Below are 18781 nucleotides of genomic sequence, written 5' to 3'. Positions count from 1 at the left end.
CCTAAAACTTTATCCACACAGTAGGATGCAAACTTTTGTGCTGATTAATTTGAGATTTCACAGTAATCTCTCGATATAAAAGGTAATGTCCTTACTGACTGACAGACTGACTCATCATCACCCACCCAAAACTGCTAAGGATAGAAACTTCCGATTTGGAAAAGGTGTGGATTTTATACTGCAGGCATTGTTTAAGAACGGATTTTTTGAAATTTCAACCCCATGGGAGTGAAATGAGGGCTGAAGGTTTTTTTTTTTTTTTTTTTTTTTTTTTTTTTTTTGAAGTATGTTGCTATTAAGGCAATTTTGATCCTAAGCTTTGAAAATTGGTATTTGGTTTCTCGGTCAGAAAAAGAAACACGCATTTTAGCATTTTTGGCAATTTGACCCTTAGGTGGCGAAATAGTGGATGAAAGCTTTATTTGAAAATGTGTCATAATTAAAGAACTACTAAAGTATTTTTGAAGCTAAATCTATGAACACTGGTATCTAACTTCTTGGTTACAAATAAAAAATACATGTTTCAGTGTTTTTGAAACTGAACCCCAATGTGGATGAAATGAGAGATTAGATTTTTATGAAAATATTTTATTATGGAAGCATTTTTAAAGCTAAATCTGTGAAAATTTTAAATTTGGCTTCTCAGTTAGAAATAACAAATATGTGTTTCTCTGTTTTTGGACATTCAACCCTTATGGGGGTGAAATCAGGGATGGAAGTTTTTATGGAAATATTTCATTGTATTTGTCATCTCTGTTAAAATAAAACATGCACAAGTCACTGTTTTTGAAATTCAACCTCTAAGGGGGTGAAATAGTGTCAGATTGATTCACTGTCTCATCATCACGCAGCCAAAATTGCTAAGGATAGAAACTTGAAGTTTGGAGAGGGTGTGGATCTTATACTGTAGGCATGAAGGGATTATCTGAAATTCCACTTCTATGGCGGAGAAATAGGAGATGGAAGGCTTTTTGAAAGTATGTCGCTATTAAGGGAATTTTGAAGCTAGAACTATGAAAACTGATATTTAGTTTCTCTGTAAGAAAATAAAAAATACATGTGTCAGCAGTTTTGAAAACTCAACCACCAAGGGGATAAAATACTGGGTGAAAGCTGTTTTGAAAATACATAGTTACTAAAGACCTGCTATAGGATTTTTTAAGGATACATCTATGACGATTAGTATTTGCCTTCTCGGTTAGAAATAAAAAAAATACATGTTTCTGGAAATTCAATCCTTAAGGAAATGCAACAGGGGATGAAAATTTTTAAGAAAATATTTTGTTACATTAAAAAATTTTAAAGTTAAATTTATGAAAGCAAATATTTCACTTCTTGGTTAGATGTAAAGAAATATTTGTTAGGGGATGAAAGTTGCTATGGAAATATTTCCAAAGGAATGCAAAAGGCATGATCAACAAAAACTTTGGACTCCAGCTACCAGGATCCTTTTTGGTCAGAAGTACATTCAGAAAAGACCATGTTTATATGGCCTTAATTTGTGTGAAAAGCTTAGAAGGTGTTGTAATTTGTGAACAACATAAAAATTTGATTAAATAAAAGCAAACAGATCTCTGTAGGCCATACAGTCTATGTAATCGAAGCAGAGGTTGCTAAACTAGCGAAAATATAATTAGCATGATCGAACAATTTTACTTAATAATTAACAGAATCTAAAATTTATTAGTGACAATATGTATACACAGCTGATCTAAACTTCACTGAAGTCATGCATTCTCAACATAAATGTAGCAGGAGGCCTCTAGGAAGAATGCAACAATGTTTTTTAAGAATGTGTTTGTACAGATCCATGCATGTTATAAAAATGGACGTGTGTGTGTGTGTGTGTGTGTGTGTGTGTGTGTGTGTGTGTGTTTCCACATCTCCTCCTAAACCACTGGACTAATTTCAACCAAACTTGGTACACATATCCCTTACTGTTAGGCAACAGTCAGTGTAGGACTAAGAGCCACCTTCCTATTATACTTCAGGAGATATGATGTCATAAACAGTGAGATTCATGAAAAACAGCCACATCATGCATGATGTTTAAATTTATTACTTATGTGCTACTAACTCTTCTCTCAACATATTTTGCAGACATTATCCTCATATGCTGCTGAATGTACCTACACAAATACATTATCATACAACATATAGTTCAAGAGGTATGACATCATAAACACTGACACACATGAAGAAATACCACATCTTTGACGAAGTTATAATACTATTATATTGAACTATATGAAATAAAATTGTCATAACTTCTGAACGGTTCGTGTCAGGATGTTCAAACTGCATGGTTGGCCACAGGACATGATGGGAATTAACATGCACTGTATGGTTTGGTTTAGTGATGAAGCCCATTTTCATTTGGATGGGTTCATCAATAAGCAAAATTGGCATATTTGGGGGACTGAGAATCTGCATTTCATGGTTGAGAAGTCTTTTTACTCTCAACAGGTGACTGTGTGATGTGCAATATCCAGTCATGGAATAATCGGTGCAATATTCCTTGGTGGCACGGTGGCTACCAAACAATACGTGTAGGTTTCAGAAGAGGATTTCATCCCCATTATCCAGAGTGATCCAGATTTGGACAAGATCTGGTTCATACAGGAGGGAGCTAGACCCCATCAAAACAGGAGAATGTTTGATGTCCTGGAGGAGCACTTAGGTGACCGTATTCAGAGGCCACTGGCATGGGCCTCGATTGGCTGCCGTATTCTCCAGATCTGAACACATGTGACTCCTTTTTGTGGGCTATATTAAATACAAGATGTACAGCAATAAACCCAAAACAAATGCTGAGCTGAAAACAACCATTCAGGAGGTCATCAGTAGCGTCGATGTTCCAACACTTCAGAAGGACATGCAGAATTTTACTATTCGTCAGCACCAAATCACTGCCAATGCAGGCATATTGAGCATGTCACGACATAAATCTGAATATATGTAGTGATGTTTTCATGTTGAATGAAGTTTGTGCATACCATAGTTCATAACTAAAATACATTTTCTTTTTTTCTTCATATAGTTCAATAATAAATCCCCTCCCATGAACCATGGACCTTGCTGTTGGTGGGGAGGCTTGCACACCTCAACGATACAGATAGCCGTACCATAGGTGCAACACAACGGAGGGGTATCTGATGAGAGGCCAGACAAACGTGTGGTTCCTGAAGAGGGGCAGCAGCCTTTTCAGTAGTTGCAGGGCAACAGTCTGGATGATTGACTGATCTGGCCTTGTAACATTAACCAAAACGGCTTTGCTGTTGTGGTACTGCAAACGGCTGAAAGCAAGGGGAAACTACAGCCGTAATTTTTCCCGAGGGCATGCAGCTTTACTGTATGGTTAAATGATGATGGCGTCCTCTTGGGTAAAATATTCCGGAGGTAAAATAGTCCCCCATTCGGATCTCCGGGCAGGGACTACTCAAGAGGACGTCGTTATCAAGAGAAAGAAAACTGGCATTCTACGGATCGGAGAGTGGAATATCAGATCCCTTAATCGGGCAGGTAGGTTAGAAAATTTAAAAAGGGAAATGGATAGGTTAAAGTTAGATATAGTGAGAATTAGTGAAGTTCGGTGGCAGGAGGAACAAGACTTTTGGTCAGGTGAATACAGGGTTATAAATACAAAATCAAATAGGGGTAATGCAGGAGTAGGTTTAATAATGAATAAAAAAATAGGAGTGCGGGTAAGCTACTACAAACAGCATAGTGAACGTATTATAGTGGCCAAGATAAACACGAAGCCCATGCCTACTACAGTTGTACAATTTTATATGCCAACTAGCTCTGCAGATGACGAAGAAATTGAAGAAATGTATGATGAGATAAAGAAATTATTCAGGTAGTGAAGGGAGACGAAAATTTAATAGTCATGGGTGACTGGAATTCGACAGTAGGAAAAGGGAGAGAAGGAAACATAGTAGGTGAATATGGATTGGGGCTAAGAATTGAAAGAGGAAGCCGTCTGTTAGAATTTTGCACAGAGCATAACTTAATCATAGCTAACACTTGGTTCAAGAGTCATAAAAGAAGGTTGTATACATGGAAGAATCCTGGAGATACTAAAAGGTATCAGATAGATTATATAATGGTAAGACAGAGATTTAGGAACCAGGTTTTAAATTGTAGGACATTTCCAGGGGCAGATGTGGACTCTGACCACAATCTATTGGTTATGTACTGTAGATTAAAACGGAAGAAATTGCAAAAAGGTGGGAATTTAAGGAGATGGGACCTGGATAAACTGACTAAACCAGAGGTTGTACAGAGTTTCAGGGAGAGCATAAGGGAACAATTGACAGGAATGGGGGAAAGAAATACAGTAGAAGATGAATGGGTAGCTCTGAGGGATGAAGTAGTGAAGGCAGCAGAGGATCAAGTAGGTAAAAAGATGAGGGCTAGTAGAAATCCTTGGGTAACAGAAGAAATATTGAATTTAATTGATGAAAGCAGAAAATATAAAAATGCAGTAAATGAAGCAGGCAAAAAGGAATACAAACATCTCAAAAATGAGATCGACAGGAAGTGCAAAATGGCTAAGCAGGGATGGCTAGAGGACAAATGTAATGATGTAGAGGCTTGTCTCACCAGGGGTAAGATAGATACTGCCTACAGGAAAATTAAAGAGACCTTTGGAGAAAAGAGAACCACTTGCATGAATATCAAGAGCTCAGATGGAAACCCAGTTCTAAGCAAAGCGGGGAAAACAGAAAGGTGGAAGGAGTATATAGAGGGTCTATACAAGGGCGATGTACTTGATGACAATATTATGGAAATGGAAGAGGATGTAGATGAAGATGAAATGGGAGATACGATACTGCGTGAAGAGTTTGACAGAGCACTGAAAGACCTGAGTCGAAACAAGGCCCGGGAGTAGACAACATTCCATTAGACCTACTGACGGCCTTGGGAGAGCCAGTCCTGACAAAACTCTACCATCTGGTGAGCAAGATGTATGAGACAGGCGAAATACCCTCAGACTTCAAGAAGAATATAATAATTCAAATCCCAAAGAAAGCAGGTGTTGACAGATGTGAAAATTACCGAACTCTCAGTTTAATAAGTCACAGCTGCAAAATACTAACATGAATTATTTGCAGACGAATGGAAAAACTGGTAGAAGCCGACCTTGGGGAAGATCAGTTTGGATTCCGTAGAACTGTTGGAACACATGAGACAATACTGACCTTACGACTTATCTTAGAAGAAAGATTAAGGAAAGGCAAACCTACATTTCCAGCATTTGTAGACTTAGAGAAAGCTTTTGACAATGTTGACTGGAATACTCTCTTTCAAATTCTAAAGGTGGTAGGGTTAAAATACAGGGCGCGAAAGGCTATTTACAATTTGTACAGAAAGCAGATGGCAGTTATAAGAGTCGAGGGGCATGAAAGGGAAGCAGTGGTTGGGAAGGGAGTGAGACAGGGTTGTAGCCTCTCCCTGATGTTATTCAATCTGTATATTGAGCAAGCAGTAAAGGAAACAAAAGAAAAATTTGGAGTAGGTATTAAAATCCAGGGAGAATAAATAAAAACTTTGAGGTCCCCCGATGACATCGTAATTCTGTCAGAGACAGCAAAGGACTTGGAAGAGCAGTTGAATGGAATGGACAGTGTCTTGAAAGGAGGATATAAGATGAACATCAACAAAAGCAAAACAAGGATAATGGAATGTAGTCGAATTAAGTCGGGTGATGCTGAGGGAATTAGATTAGGAAATGAGACACTTACAGTAGTAAAGGAATTTTGCTATTTGGGGAGCAAAATAACTGATGATGGTTGAAGTAGAGAGGATATAAAATGGAGACTGGCAATGGCAAGGAAAGCGTTTCTGAGGAAGAGAAATTTGTTAACATCGAGTATAGATTTAAGTGTCAGGAAGTCGTTTCTGAAAGTATTTGTATGGAGTGTAGCCATGTATGGAAGTGAAACATGGACAATAAATAGTTTGGACAAGAAGAGAATAGAAGCTTTCGAAATGTGGTGCTACAGAAGAATGTTGAAGATTAGGTGGGTAGATCACGTTACTAATGAGGAGGTATTGAATAGGATTGGGGAGAAGAGAAGTTTGTGGCACAACTTGACTAGAAGAAGGGATCGGTTGGTAGGATATGTCCTGGGGCATCAAGGGATCAAAAATTTAGCATTGGAGGGCAGTGTGGAGGGTAAAAATCATAGTGGGAGACCAAGAGATGAATACACTAAGCAGATTCAGAAGGATGTAGGTCGCAGTAGGTTCTGGGAGATGAAGGAGCTTGCACAGGATAGATTAGCATGGAGAGCTGCATCAAACCAGTCTCAGGACTGAAGACCACAACAACAACAGTTCAATAATTGTCACCCTTTACTTTACTAGTAAGACATTCCTACATCAAGTCAACTTAAGGAAATCCCTGACACCTGGTTGTGCTTTTGATAGCTTTCAACAGTGGAGCGCAAATGACTGTAGGTGAAAAGAATAGCCCTCTAGAGAGCTATGAAGTGGCATTGCCGTAGAGAGTGTTACAAAATCGTGTTGTAGACATACAAAGTAGCTGTGCCCAGCATACAGAAACTGTCTGGAGTATTCTGCTTATACCTTTAAACAATGGAAAATCCAGTGTGGAATATAATAATATAATGAAAATGATAGTTGCTACTCACCACATAGCAGGGATGCTGGGTTGCAGAAAGGCACAACAAAAAGACTGTCAGAAAGTTAGCTTTCGGCCAAAAAGATCTTTGCCAAAAATAGACACGCAAATGCACCTCACACACATATGACCAAAGTCTCTGACAGCTGGAGCCAGACTGCAAGCAGCAGGGCAACTAGATGGGGGTGAGGAGGAGACTGGATTGAGGAGGGGTAGGGATAGCAGGATAGGGGGGGGGGGGGGGGGGGGAGTTAGTGGAAAACAAGAGAAGTAAAAAGAGTGGGTGTGTTGGTGGGATAGAGAGCTGTGTAGTGCTGGAATGGGAACAGGGAAGGGGCTAGATGGGTAAGAATATTGACTAATGAAGATTGAGGCCAGGAGGGTTATGGAAACCTAGGATATATTGCACGGAGAGTTCCCACCTGTGCAATGCAGAAAACTGGTGTTGGTGGGAAGGATCTACCTGGCACAAGCTGTGAAGCAGTAATTGAAATGAAAGACATCTTGTGTAACAGATCTCCCGTGTCTTATCTTTCCAGCCACCCAACACCTGTCTTCCTGTAACAGACCTAGATGCAAGACCTGTCCCATACATTCTCCCAACACCACTTACTCCAGTCCTGTTATAAACATCACCTATCACATCAAAGGCAGGGCTGCCTGTGAAACCAGTCATGTGATATACAAGCTAAGCTGCAACCACTGTGCTGCATTCTACATGGGATTGACAACCAACAGCTATCTGTCTGCATGAACGGTCACCGACAATCTGTAGCCAAGAAACAACCGGACCACCCTATTGCTGAGCACGCCACCCAACATGATGTCCTTTATTTCAATGACTGCTTCACAGCCTGTGCTATCTTGATCCTTCCCACTAACACCAGCTTTTCTGAATTGTGCAAGTGGGAATTCTTCCTGCAATGTATCCTACATTCCCATAACCCACCTGACCTCAACCTTCGTTAGTCATCATCCTTACCCATCTAGCCCCTTCCCAGTTCCCATTCCAACACTACATAACTCTCTATCCCACCAACACATTCATCTTTTTACGTCTCTTCTTTTCTGTTAACCCCCCATCTCTCCCCTGCTCTCCTTCTAACTTCCTGATTGCTGCACCTAGCTGCCCCACTTTTCACCTGACCCCTGCATGCTCCCAGCAGCACTTTACTGTCCCCCACCCGTACCCTGTTTTCCCTCCCCCTCTCTGCCCCAGCTTCCACTTTATGCCTACCCAGTTGCCTCTCTCATAATGCCCTGCTGCTCCCAGTCTGGCTCCAGCTAACAGAGTGTCATGTCTGTGTGAGGTGCGTTTTGGTGCATTTGTGTGTGTGTGTGTGTGTGTGTGATGCAGTCCATTTTTTGTTTTTGTTTCTAATATAAAATTGGCAAAATATCCAGGTAATGCCAGGTTTGTCAGCTAGTTGAAAATCACCTGATGATTCATCCACTTATTGCCACTGTCACATCACATACTGTCATTAACTTATATGGGTGGTTATAATTACAGAGCAGCTATTCATGGAGTTCCACTGTGGGCCATAATTATTGTATAACAGTGAAACTTGCTAGATGCGCTAATGCATTAATGTAGAACCAATTTACACTGGAAAAAAATTAGTTCCAATTTTGGCGACCAGATGCATATCTGATCTCCAGTGCTCATATTGAACAAATTGTGTAAGTGGCAGTTAATAATAAAATCAGCATTATACCTTTCACACTTGTTTGACCTTTTCTGCTCACATCCTGTCCCTAATCCATTACATATGGAAACATTTCTGTACATCTTCCTTGCATTCACAGTGTCAGATATGCACCTAGTGGCCAAAATTGCATCTAATTTTGTATTTTCATTGTAAATTGGTTCCACATTGACACATAAGAGTATCTAACAAATGTTGGTGCCATACAATGATTAGAACCCACACTCGGCCTATATGGCAATATTTTGTACTGTTATTATACCAAGCTTAATGTCCATTTGTGAACTATTGATATTCATGTGTTGATTTTTCTAATTCATTTTGAAACTAAAGAAAAATATTGAAGTACACATTCTAGTTGTTTCAGCAATTTTGAAATATTTTCTAACTACAAGCATTTATTGTCTAACAACAAACATTCCTTCACTATAGAGAACCTCTGCATTTTGACTGTCATACAATGCAGTAGCTGATGAGTTAAACAACCAAATGAAAAAATTGATTCAGTCAGTTGTTGTAGAACAGTTTTACTATATTATTGATAGTGTCTAAAAGTTATTCATAACAACAAACACAGGGTGGTCAGGAACAGCGTGAAAAGCTTGTATTTGTGTTTCAGGATAGGTTGTGCTGAGAAATAATTGATAAGAAAAAGGGTCTGATACATTATGCCATTTCCGAGTTAATTAGCTTTGACATTAGCCAATCAGATGGTTGTGTGTACATATTCAAGCAACCTGCCAGAGACAGGTCACTAAACATGTTCTTCATTTTGTTTTCTAAAATTGATGAAGAGAGCAGTACAAAAATTGGACATCAAACTCAAGCCGAAGACTGATCAATCTTGTGCACTATGGTATCAGAACAACTGACATTAATTTTATGTGGTGGGCAACTTGAATTTGCACTTGCAATGGCCTGATTCATTAACTTCAATGCTAATTAACCCAGAAACAGTGCAAAGATTTGAATTTTTTCTTAACAATTATTTCTCAGTACAGTTTACCCTGCAACAGCCTTACAAGCTTTTCAGACTGTTTCTTACCATACTGTACATGAAATTGAGCTAAAATTGACAGAAGATGTTCTTACTTAGTTATGTGTCCTCAATGTAAATACAGCTGGAGGACCATACAGTTCAACAGATCAACAACTCAAGCAACTGCTTCAGACTGACAGAAACGAAAATGACAGTATCCAACAAGTGTGTAGCAACTTTATCATCATTCCAAATTGGGTATGATTTATAAATCTTTATCCGGATTCTACATCTCAGACATGTTCAGTTAGTCTTATCACTTATTTCTCCCCCTTTCCAGTAGCCACAATATAACAAATAGGAACTTCAATACTAAGAATACAATAAAAGTGTACTCTTTGGCATACCCTTGCTGTCATATTAAGGGTAAAACATGGCTGGAGGGATCATAAATCAATCAAGATATGTCTTTCATGTGTAGTCTCACTCTGGCTCTGTAGCTGCTTGTTGTGTTGGGACTATCAGGTTATGCAAAAGCATTGGATAAGGCTGTCTGAAGATGGCTATTATGTTAAAACCAGTTGTAACTTTATAAGCTACATGGGCTAGTGACTGAAGTAAGGTTACTATATAATAACTGTTGGTGCTGTATTCATGTCATATTATGGTAAATTTAAATAAAATATTGATCAAACACAGCTCTGGTAGCCACTATCCAGGCAAATTTAGATAGGCCAAGGCAGGCAAGGAAATGCATTGCTATGAACTATTGGCTGATCATAAATTGTTGATGGCCTACAGAAAACCAGTCACAAATTGATTTTAGGTTACTTTATTTAAAAACTACCATTACTGGTTTCAAATTTTTCACAATTCATCATCAGACTGTTTTTTCATGCTTTCACCAAAACAAATTATACATTGGTTTCCTGTGAGTTGCCATAGGATAAACAGTAATTCACAATTGTAAACATGTAACCAAATGGGTGCACTACATATTTGTGTTTGAATGCAAGTTACATGAAATGTCCAACTGACGAATTTGTTTCTGCAGTTTTCTTGCAATGAAATAAATTCTCAAGGATGTTGCTCAGCGTAGTAAACCACTTTCATTTAGTCACAAAACGAATTTTCAGTGTGCACTACATGTTCTGATTCACAACTTACAAAAGCAAATACATATCTTAAAAGGTATATGAGTGTCAAAGACGCTAAAATGCAGTGCAGTGCAGTACACCACCAGCAATTTATTTCATATAACAGTCACAGTCTCCAAACATGTCTTTATTTGACAAAATTGCATTGGCTGAACAGTTTACAGTCAGCAGTTTCCAAAGTGGCTCAGCACATTTGTCATGCCTAATGAAATTCTGTGTTACATTCAAGTGCAGAACCTAATTCTTGAACAACAAATCCAGTTTCGACAATGTTGTTCCACACTTCTGGGGCTAGCTTGAATGTTATGGACAACATTAAATGCCATGAGTATTTCTAGGTAAGATTTCTATTTTGCAGAGTATTTGAGAGTGGGGGTGTCTGATTACTGTAGACTTATCTGTAAGGGAGAATTTCCCTTATGTGTGAACAGGGTACGGTATCTCCAGTGCCATTTATCCACATAATTATTATAAGTTTTGCTAGCTGTGAAAGCTCTTACCTGTTAATTTTGCTACACAAGTCAGCCACTCATGTCCCTTTAGAATGAATGAGACAGTTCATTGCCTTGGCATCTATGTAGCTCCAGCACACTGGAAAACTTTGATGCACTGTGATTGGGCACCTTTGACTTATTTCTCTCCTTGCCAAACCCCCCTCTTATCAACAAAGCCACTACTTCTTGCTGTCACACTATATGAGACACTGCTCAGGGAGGGAGACTAGAGTTCAGAGTCCTATTGATGACAAGACCATTAGAGACTGAAGCAGTCCTTTCTCATATATTAGATAAAAACACTGTAGCGTATGGAAATGTTGTGCAAACCTGCAAGCTCAAACTGGCTTACCGACTGGCACAAAGCCACTCATCACAAATCTGCAACTAATCAGTGATACCACAAAATAGAACAAACATTTCATGAATATCATGTTAGCAGACTAAGAAAAATTGCAGCAGTCTGACTAAAATCACGTTTGGTCATTAAGTCCACAGAAATGTTACAGTCATATGGTGGACATGCTGAATCATTAAACTGATCAATGAAAGAAGGCAAGAGCTTATGCAACAGAAAAAAGCAAATAGTCACATGACAAATAAGCAAAGAACAGCAAAAATTGAAGTACTAGCTGCTGTTCTTTGTTTTTGTTGTCATTGTAGTTACTGTCAGCCATTAGTCATCTTTTGCCCCATACACTGCAATCTTCAGCCACGTACATCCGTATTGTTTCTGGATATTTTCTAATTCCATATACCTTCCTTCAGTTACGTCATAGACTCAGTCTTTTCTTTTATCTTGATGTCTTGGAATCCAGCAAAGAATTTCCTTGGTCTTTATGTGTTCCATTAGCCAGCTAAATGTTTCACCAACCTCCATTTCATGTTGATTATGTCATAATTTAGACTTCTCACCCCACTTGATTCCCAATCCAGTTGTTTGTTTTCTTTCTTCTCATAGTAATTCATATCCTGCATCCCTCCTTAGCCTACTTAGCTTCCCTCCAGTCTTTGAGTGGTTTTCACATTAAAACTCCATGTCTCACTGCCATAAGCCATAACTGGCAGTACACACTTACAGCAAACTCTCCATCTCAAGCACAATGGACTCTTCATTTTGAAAACTCTGTTTACCCTATGAAAAGCACTTCCAAACATTTTTATTTGTCTGTTTATACTCTTCAATAGCCAGAAATACAAGCACTCTTTAACTCATTCTATGATTTCATTGTTAATTTGTGCTATAATATTTCAATGTTTTAAATAATTTGTTTCACTCATATTATCATCGATTTTTAGGCCTACTTCCAACCTTCTGTATCTACATCTATGTCTACATACATACATATTACACAATCCACCGTATAGAGTGTGGTGCAGGGTACCCTGTACCATTTCCTTTGCTGTTCCACTTGCAAATAGAGTGAGAGAAAAATGACTGTGTATATGCCTCCATAAGAGCCCTAATTTCTCCTCTCTTCAAGGTCTTTACTCAAAATCAACATTGGCGGCAGCAAAATCATTCTGCAGTCAACTTAAAATGGTGGTTCTCTAAATTTTCCCAATATTGTTCCTCAGAACATCGTCTTCCCTCCAGGGATTCCCATTTGGAGTTTTGAAGCATCTCCCTCATACTGATGTGTTGTTAAACCTACTGGTAACAAATCTGGCAGCATGCCTCTGAACTGCTTCGATGACTTCCTTCAGTCTGACATGGCACAAATCCCAAGCGAGCAGTACTCAAGAATGAATTGCACTAGTGTCCTACATGTGATCTTCTTTACAGATGAACCACCCTTTCCTAAAATTCTCCCCAAAACCTGAAGTCAACCATTCACCTTCCCTGCTACAAGCTCTACATGCTCAATCCATTTCAAATCACTTTGCTATATTTTGCTTAAATATTTAATTGATGTGGCTGCATCAAGCAGCACACCACTATTGCTGTATTCGACCTTTAGGGTTTGTTTTTCCTACTCCTTTGCATTAACTTACATTTTTCTGCATTTACCACTAGCTGTCATTCATCATATCAACTGTAAATTTTGTCTGTCATGTTGTATCCTCCTACAGTGCAAAATACAGGATAGGATGATGATAATATTATGAAAAGGATAGAGTGCTACCCACCATAAAGTGGAGATGCCGAGTCAGATATAGGCACAACAAAAAGACTGTCAACAAGTAAGCTTTCAGCCAAAAAGGCTTTCATCAGGATTAGACAAAACACACACACAGTGCATTTGTGCAAGTGTGTATGATTTATGTTGTCTAATTCTGATTAAGACCTTTTTGGCCAAAAGTTTACTTGTTTGACTGTCTTTTTCAAAAATGGTTCAAATGGCTCTGAGCACTATGGGACTCAACATCTTAGGTCATAAGTCCCCTAGAACTTAGAACTACTTAAACCTAACTAACCTAAGGACACCACACACACCCATGCCCGAGGCAGGATTCGAACCTGCGACCGTAGCAGTCCCGCGGTTCTGGACTGCAGCGCCAGAACCGCTAGACCACCGCGGCCGGCGACTGTCTTTTTGTTGTGCCCATCTGTAACTCAGCATCTCTGCTATCTGGTGAGTACTGATCTATGCATTTCATAATATTGTCATAATTGTACCCTCCACTGAATGATGACACCTTCCTGTACACCACACCATCATCAGCAAACAGCTGCTGACTGCTGCTCACCGTGTCCACCAAATAATTTATAGGTATAGAAAAATAACTGCAGTCCAATCACACTTCCCTGGGACACTCCCAACAATACCATTGTCTCTGTTGAAAACTCGCCGTCATTGACAACATACTGGGTTCTGTTACTTAAAAAGTCTTTGAGCCAGTGACATATCGGGAAACATGTTCTGTGTGCTTGTATCTTCGTTAAATTCTTCTATTAGTTATCGAAATTCGTGTGCACTGGAGCAAACATTACAGTGCCATCAGCTAAGTGAAGATAGTTCATAATGTTCCATTAACATTGATCCATTCTTCTATTTCCCAGTTTAAGGTTCTGCAAACTAGAAAAGTTTTAGTAATATGGAATCTTCTTGCTTGACCTCTCTTTCAGTTATGAATTTACAATTATCATGATGAAATGTAATAGGTGCATTGACATATTTGTTTCTTCAGTCTGCAAAACTAGTTAAATCAACACCTTTCAGAATGAATCTTTCTTTCTGCAATGACTTTGTGCATTCTCCTCTGTAGAGATATAGATTCATTCTGGTAAAGGCCCTTAGTGTATGGTGGAGCCATTTAGGATGATACTTCTTCCCTGTACTCACCTAATCCTATCCAAATTTGTTTATGTTTTTATACAAGGTGCACAACTTTACTTCTGCCATTTTTTCCCCAACATTTGAGGCTTTAATTAAACAAATTGGTTACACATGTATCATTCAAAGTATTTTCCATCACTGGCCACTACTTTCTCCCATCTTTTGGGCAGTGTACGAATCCTGCATCGAAAAAATTGCTCATCTTTTGAAGCAATCCACGAATCGATCCAATTTGTGACTTCTTCATGAGATCAGAAGTGTTGGTCAGCCACGTGATGCGCCATTGATCTAAACAGGTGACAGTCAGAGGGAGCAATGTCTGGAGAATACAGCCGGTGGAGCAGGACTTCCCATTTTAACGTTTCCAAGTACGTTTTGACCTCTTTTGCAACGTGGGGTTGAGCGTTGTCATGCTGCAAAATCACTTTATTGTGCCTCTTGCTGTATTGCATCCATTTGTCTTTTAATGCTCTGCTCAAACACATTAATTGCATTCGATAATGAGCACCTGTGATTGTTTCACTTGGTTTTAACACCTTATAGTACATGACGCCGAGCTGGTCCCACCAAATGCAGAGTGTGATCTTGGAGCCATGAATATTCGGTTTGGCCATCAATGTGGAAACATGGCCGGAATATCCCCATGCTTTTTTGCATTTATGGTTATCTTAATGAACCCATTTTTCGTTCCCGGTCACAATGCGATGCAGAAATCCCTTCCGTTTTTGCCTGTGAAGCAACTGTTCACAAACACACAAACACTGTTCAACGTCTCTTGCTTTCAGCTCACATGGGACCCCAAGTTCCTTCTTTCTGAATCATGCCCATAGCCTTGATACTTTTTGAAATGGCTTGCTGTGTCACTCCCACTAATCATGCCAATTCTTCTTGAGTTTCACACTAGACTTCACTCAACAATGTCTCTAATTCTGCATCTTGGAAAACTTTCTCTCTTCCACCACTACACCAGTCTACGATGTTAAAATCACCATTCTTGAAGCATTGAAACCACTCATGACACATTCTTTAGTGTCCTTTCCATACGTACTTGAGAGTATTCGATGAGACTGAGCTGCTGTTTTCTACATATTGAAACAAAACAGTAACACCTCCCGCAAATGACAAGAATTAGGCTCATAAATGGAAATTTTCAATCAAGAACAACTTTATGATGCAGACATAAATCGACTAATGTTCAGAGCTGAGTAGTGAGCTTTGTCTGGAGTGTTCAGTTGATAAAAACATTGCCTATGAAATGCAAGATTCTGGATTTGAGTCCTGGTCCAGCAAACAGTTACAATTTGTCACGAAGCTTCAAATCAGCACCTTGTTTCTCTTGAGCTGCTACTAGAGATTTTGTTGTAACCAAGTCAAAAGCTTTCTCAACATCTATGAATCTCAAGCCAAGTGGCAATTCATATTTACTGCTCTGACTTATAATTTCATTCATGATTTTCAAATGGTGCTATGTGAATAATGATAATTTTAGTACGAGTAAATATTGAAAGCCAGCAGGTCTAAAATTTTTGTATGTTACCTATACCTCTCTTATGAAGTCAGATAGTTACAGCATTTTTTTTTTCAGTTTTCTGGTAATTGTCTGCTTCCCCAGATAATCTGCAAATAATTTTACAGGTTTGTTTTGTATTACTTATGCTCTGATTTTCTATTTAAAATCCTTAATTTTCTGATGTCCTTCCTTTCTTCGTAACTCAAATTGCTTTACACATTTCATTTGATATTACTGGTGAAATATCATTCTTTTCATGTGTTTCTTTATTGTGGAAACTGCAGTATATATTATGTCACAGTAGGGCATTATGCAGAGAATTGGTAGACAGTACGATGTGCTGCTTGATATTTTATTTTGATATATAAGCTTATTTTGGCTGTATTGCCTTCATCAGTACATGTCCTGATGTTGTAGATGGATATGTCAAACTTGAATTTCTATGCCTATCAAATAATAAAGAATGTATTAAAAGTGCAACAACAGATTATTGAACAACTTTAAAATGTCAGTGAGAAAAATATTGCATCCAATAACTACAGACAGCACTAATTAGTTTACTCAAAGTTGACATATGTTCATCTACAACATCTACAATGTTAGGACATGTACTGATGAAGGCAATAAAGCTGAAATAAGTTTACATACTAAAATAAAATATCAAGTCAAGCAGCATACTTTCTACCAATTCTCTGCATAATGCCCTAGTGTGTCTCATTATTTGCATTGTTAACCATCTCACATATTGATCTCTTGAACATTTAAAGAAACCTCTGAATGCTTATAAAATTTTGTCTATGTAGTTAGTTCTGGTGCCACCTTAACTGATTAAATGTGATATGTACCCAAAACATTGATTAAGCTTTGTTTTCTTCATAAGCTTACTGTGTTCAGTTCTTTGTATAGTCAAGTTTCCATTTTGTATACCAAAGATTTTTTTTGTTTTTTTTTTGTTTTGTTTTATTTTATTTTTATTTTATTTTATTTTATTTTATTTTATTTTTTTTCATATTCAGCATAATTTAACATGTTCATATTATCCTTTCCTTGAAACTTGCACCTTCCCTTTAAGAGCTGCTGTGTTCAATCTGAAATTTGCTTTTCATTTGGTTTCATCATACCTACAGCATATTTTATGTTGCTGAAGTACCTTTGTTAAATAACAGAACTTTTGCGGATGTCTGTATAAGCTTCATTTTTCAATATAATCAGTAATGAACTTTTGTTTAATTTAATCTAGTGTACCTGTTTATCATTAAATTTTCATAATCTATGTTTCCTGGCTGAATAGTTTCTGTCTTTCTAGACTTGTGTCTATTTTTACTATATGTATTGATGGTCTGTGGTAATTTGAAATTCAAAACTGGTTAAGGGCCAGCATATCTTTCACAATTTCTGAATTGTTTAGTGCAAATATAGTCAGTTCCATTTTCAAACAATGGAAATTCCATGTTAGAATATCAATAATATAAAGAAAAATATGACACACACACACACACACACACATATTCATTCACACAAGCAACAAGCAAGCACACCTCATGCACACATAGGTGCCATTTCCAGCAGCTCAGATTGGTCAGGGTGCTGGAGATTGTGCTCATGTGTGTGTGAGGTGTGCTTGCTTGTGTACGCGAATGTGTGTTTCCTTTGGTGAAGATTGTTTTGGCTGAAAGATAAATGTGTAACAGTCTTTTCATTGTGCCTGTCTGCAACTCAACATGTCATCTTTACAGTGAGTAGCTCTCTAGCAGCTTCAGTCCCGGTTCCATTTGTTTCTTGCTGAAAGACTAGTTTCTTCTTGTAGAATGTCTTAATCCCAACATGTTGTTCATTTGACAATTATGACTATGAATATATGACCCATGTCATTTCAGCCACTACATCCAAAGTTTCCCACTAAACAATCACACCTTCGTTTTTGTCTTACTTTTGCCTCATAATCACCCCTGTATCATGTTGTAGCTTGATTTTATTTTTGTTCGATCCTGTAGGATTACATTGTGTGCAGCAAGTTTATGAGTAATGTAGAAAACATCAAGAATATAAAACAGTATCATAAATTTCTTAAATGGCAGCCATTTTTATTAGAGTTTACAATTCTATCAATTATTTAGAACATTATTTGCTGATTTAATTTGTTATGTTGTCTCTCACAAACAGTTTTACAGATAAACAATCATAAAGAGACATATTCACAATTATGAAATGAGTCAGATTATGCTCTAACTTGCAGATGCAGCCACTACAGATCACTGTTGTGAAATATACTAACAAGCGGTTTCAGCTAGTGTGAATTTTCTCAGATTGATTATCAACTGCTGTGTTTATCTAAGACTTCAAAAGTAAGCATTACCCAACTTTACAAAGAGCTTTGCAAGCTGCTGTCTGCATATAATAAAGTTAAAGCTTGTTTAGTGTGAACGTTACTGTTGACGGGAATTTATATCCCTTAATACAAACACAGTATAATTACAAATGATTGCTTGAGTTTTGACATCATGTAGCTTCCAATATATGACACCCACTCATTTGTACTAGTAACCATTGCAAAGAGCATATTTTAAAGATTTGTTTATGTCACTGTAGGTTATATTGTGCAGCAACATCGTTAGGGAGTTATTGTATTGCAGGTAAGTACAAGAATGTGAAGTCCCTGAAGAAGCTTCTGCAAGATGATTGGTTATCAACTGTACATGATATTCATATCTTTCTCTTCTTTAGAATGTGAGTAAATACATTTTGAGTGTAGCTGAACTGCCCCAGTGGATTATGTCATAGGACAGTATTGAGTGAAAGTATATTTGCATTTGCACATTTTTCTACATTTAGAGCAAGTTGCCATTCATTGGACCAAACAGAAGTGCTGCCCAAATTATCCTGTATGCTCCTACAGTCAAACAATGAAGACAGTTTCCCATACACAGCAGTGCCATCAGCAGCTAGTTGCACATTGCTGCTCACCCTATTCATTGGGTGGTTTTGTTTGTAGAGAACAAGAG

General features: G+C 38.0%; 1 protein-coding gene across 3 annotated transcripts in view; it reads left to right on the top strand.

Moving 5' to 3' along the window:
• LOC126236621 (uncharacterized) overlaps positions 1 to 18781 on the top strand; it is a 50268-nt gene that overhangs the window by 16999 nt on the left and 14488 nt on the right. Inside the window, exons 3-4 of one of the 3 annotated variants that reach the window (XR_007544965.1) lie at positions 15855 to 15904; positions 18413 to 18475. The gene's annotated coding sequence lies outside the window, so the exon portion shown is untranslated. Of the gene's footprint in view, positions 1 to 15854; positions 15905 to 18015; positions 18147 to 18412; positions 18476 to 18781 lie in introns of those variants that run through there. The other 2 variants (XR_007544967.1, XR_007544966.1) reach the window with 2 other exon arrangements.

Source organism: Schistocerca nitens, chromosome 2 (genome assembly GCF_023898315.1).
Source record: "Schistocerca nitens isolate TAMUIC-IGC-003100 chromosome 2, iqSchNite1.1, whole genome shotgun sequence".
In the NCBI taxonomy this organism is placed as follows: Eukaryota; Metazoa; Arthropoda; class Insecta; order Orthoptera; family Acrididae; genus Schistocerca; species Schistocerca nitens.
Note: the sequence above shows the minus strand (reverse complement) of the source record. Positions and strands in the feature narration are given on the sequence as shown.